Raw genomic sequence first — 4,390 nt, 5'->3', positions numbered from 1 at the left:
CTTCCGAGGGCGGCGACATCCTCCCAGCCTCATTCCTACCAAGAATGCATTTTCTTCCCCTCTGCATTGTTTCTTCGATCTTTCCACGGTCACGTGGTACACAATGGTTTTAGATTTTTGGAATCGAGACGTTTAGTACCTATAAAGCTTGATCCATTTTCCCCAAATTATTATGTAATAACTTTTATTTTATAACTAGCGGTACGTGCACGGCTTTGCCCGTAGTAGAAAATTAAAAGGTCATTTGGTTCGCCTGTATATTAACAAATAATGGATGATGAATTTCTCGCCAATTTGCTATGCTTGCCCATGTTACGGTTCCACGTTATGATAATTTGGTAATTTACTCGCCCACGTTGTGATAATTTGCTCGGTGAAAAGTTCTTGAAATTGGACTAGAAAAAGAACAAAATCGAATTTTCGAAAAATCGCTTCGAGGTACACACCCCTAATTTTGTGCCAAATTTCTTGAAAATCGGCTGAACGGTCTAGGCGCTGCGCGAGATCCAGACATCTAGATTTTGAGCTTTGTTATTAGTAAAGAAGACTAGAAAATCGCCCGTGTCAAGGTATGACGGGGAAAAATTGCTTCTACTTTCGAAAGAAGCTATTGCCTGTTGGGTGATATTTTGATAGTTGAAATTGTAACCCTAACTCCAGTGGATGAAAACTAAACTCCAGTAAGTAGCGTTCTTTGTTGACCATTCTTTCGTTTCTTCATTACCCTGAAATGAGTCTTACCAGTAAAACAGTTAAATGACCGGATCGAGTTCAGCCTTGTCATTATAAAGAGTTTCCCTGTATGTTAAACATTACCAAAACATGTTATCAATTTATCATGCCGTGGCTCGAATTTCATTGTTGAAACATGCAGGTTACTCGATCATCGACTATTATTTATATGAGGATGTTTGTGAATGTTTTACTAAAACAGATGTAACGGTTATTCCAAAGTATTCCTAGGAAATGAATTTCAATTATGCAGCAACGGTTGCCATGAAAATTGGGGGAAAAAAATAATTAAAAATACATCAAGGCTAAAACAGATTCAACAGCTATGTATAGTTGGAGCAAACCTAACATGGTAGGTTCATAATGCTATGATTAGGATTTGCGTAGCTTTCACAATGCTGCCAGGTTAAATTTCTTACACATCCAAATTTTAGATATTTAATGCCTTTTAAATCATTCGTTTGGTGAAATTTTTTTCAACTTAATGTAATTATATTAGTCAGATTCAATGGATAGCTTAGTTTAAAAACTAAACATTTAATTTTAAATTTCAACGATATTAATCTGGTTGGCTTGTCTAGTGATCAGATAAATCTGACTGCGATGGGAAGGTCCCGGGTTTGAATCCCGGCTCGAACATGGACGTACTTTCTCTCTCCTGTCCTTGTGTGAATGTGTTGTTATGCTGTGAGAGGTTGCCTACCCTATGTATGAATTCACCCTTGTGGCATGTGCGTACTGCGGAAGTCGAACCTCATAATATAGTTGGAAAAGTCAAGCAACGGAACTCAAATTGCCACCCTGGCTGGCACACGACAGCAACAATAATATTAATTTTGGTAACGTTTGACGAGAAAACAAATGTTTTGTTGTTTTGGCCTGTTTTTTAAAAAAATGTTGAAAACGAGCCGTGACATACTTAACGAGAAAATGCCATACTTAGCCGGACTTTTTTACGCTTTCGTGGTTTATACAAAAGATCATTTTTTTCCCGCTGAAATATATCATTTTACCTTAATATGTATTCCTGCTTTTGCCACTGGGGACGTAGGGTGCGAGGGTGGCAAACAGGGTGGATAGTTAAAGCAGAGGAACACTCAGTACTCAAAATAAACGGATCCGTATGTATCTGTACCTCGTAGGGATGCAACACTATGTCCATTTTCATAACTTTACAGGACATTAGTTTTAACCACATGGTGTTCTATCCCTCTAAGTGAAAGTGGACTTGGTCTTTTTTTTTAAAATACGCTATATTGATTAATTAATGACTGGTTTTGGACATAGTGCTCTATGCCTCTAGGAAATATGAGAAAAGTTGACTTTAACTCTGTAATTTCATTTTGGAAAAAAATGGGCATAGTGTTGTTTCTCTCCGAGGTACAAATATAACACACGCACCTCGTCTATTTTTTCTTAAGCCTAGGTGTGGGTGGGGGTCTGTTTCTCTTGCCTGATTCCCAAGCAGGAGGGGTTTCTCTTTCTGCTTCCTTATGGACACAGTAAGCCGGATGACTTTTATCATCCTCCAAAATTTTTTCCCGATGTCTAAAGGCTGCTCTTGCGTCCTTTTACCTGCTAAAATTTCGAAAAATTACATTAAAGGCTGTAAATATTGTGTTTCCGAAAAAAGTAAACAAAGAGTAACTGGGAACGTGCGAAAGAAAGAAAAAGATAGCAAAGCCTGCCCAAGAGCGTGGGAGTCTGATGTGTATCGACTGTCCAATCTCCAACAACATGGTTTTCCCGCTTCTTTCCCAAGTTGAAGGTCGGTTCGAAAATGATGGCTCTTAAACACACCTGTCATCTCCCATTCACGAACTACGTGACGTCGATGGCTAATTCGCCACGGGTTCGATCCATCCCAAAGAGACACCGCCTCGTCTGCGCGATTGTGAAACGTGGTTAGCAACAAGGCGTTACTTGAAGACATTGGCGCTTGTTAATGAAATGAATCCATTTCTGATGCATCACAGAGTTTTGAAGAATGACGTAAATGAAACAAGTTATGTGTGCCATCATTTGAGAGTGATTGTTAAAATATTTAAATGTTCTTGCTATGGGTTATTTGATATTGAAGGTAAATGTGCAAATCCTGATGAAACAATGTCTATTAAAAATCATTCCCAGAGCGTAGCGCTCGCTCTCTGAAAACATAAAACCCACCGACCAGCTTAAATAAGTAGTGACTGAAAGTAAATAAAATGTGTTTAAAATTTTAACAATCAACAGATTTCCAAATATTGCGGAGTATTAAGTGAAATTCATCAGGTATCATTAGATGGAAAAACAGAACTAACTGCTAAGCATTTGTAGATTACCGAAATGAAATTCCTGAAGTCGCTGAGATAGAGCATGGGAAATTTGCAGGAAATCAACCGAAGAAACGAAATTGAAGGCCAGGCGTCCAGCTATAATCAAATTCAATTCCAAAAAGGTCTGGTACAAAGGAAACAAAACTTGTCAGAAACCACCAGGAAAAAAAATTCGAACGTTCACCAGTAACCAAGCAAAATTTCTGAAGGGACTGACATAAATGAGCTGAAACTTGCCAAGAATCAGTCGAAGAAAAAGTCAATCAAACAATGTCCCACGTTTTCATGTTTACAAAAGTAATTGTGATTTAAAAAATCATCATGATAAACAGTGGTTCTCAACATGTGGTCCGCCAGTAATTTTCGAGTAGTCCGCAAACACTTGAGTATTGAAATTTATCGTTTTCATAATTGTATTTAAATTTATGAAAGAAAAGTTTTAGCTTCACCTGATTACAATAATATAACTGTTGCGAAAATATTATTTCTATTGTATGTGGTCCACTTAATTTTTGAAAAGGTACCAAGTGATCCTCAATAGTGAAAAGGAAGAGAACAACTGATGTAAAGGAAGTAAAAGTACTAAGGCATAATACGTTTCGGTTTCAACACTCCTTTTTTCAAATTTCAACTTAAAAATTAGATTTTTGGTCATTAAAAGTGCATTACTTTTTAAAATGTTTCCAATGGAAAAATACTAAAGATTATTTATTTAGATTTTTAATATTTAATTACTTAATAGCATAATTTTGAGCAATGATTACAAAGAGTCTAATTCACCAAGAGATACAACATTGGTGTTGATTGTTGCATCATACTCCGCTCTATGTTTTGAACTTAATAAAAGAATTACACAGTTTTTATGGTATCTTTTTTTTAAATCTAAAGTGCACTTCAAAAACTCATGTTTTATGTTATTACTTAGCGCGTTAACATTGTATTAAAAAATTGTTCATTTACCAATCACTTTTAGACAGTGGTGTTCCCATAGGGTATATACGCCGTATACTCTCAAGCTTTTTTTAGACACATAGCGCCTCAAGCTTCAAAAATTTTCATATAATGACATATTATGTATATGATCGCATACATATATTGTGCATAACTGATTACTGGGAGTATACCCTCCGAAATGTTAATGGGAACACATCACTGCTTTTAGGGTTAAATCATCCAGTAGATTACGTAGATTTTTTGCAAAAAATAATTACTATGATTTAAGCAAAACTAAGTGATTATTCTGATAAAACGTGTTTTTTAACGTGCGACTATCTTAGTATTTTAATTACATGAAGTTTTGTCTACGAGTTGTTACTCTTCAGAAATACTCAGTAAACCAGAAA

Source organism: Uloborus diversus, chromosome 8 (assembly GCF_026930045.1).
Source record: "Uloborus diversus isolate 005 chromosome 8, Udiv.v.3.1, whole genome shotgun sequence".
Classification (NCBI taxonomy): Eukaryota; Metazoa; Arthropoda; class Arachnida; order Araneae; family Uloboridae; genus Uloborus; species Uloborus diversus.
The sequence above is the reverse complement of the archived record's forward strand: the minus strand, read 5'-3'. Positions refer to the sequence as shown.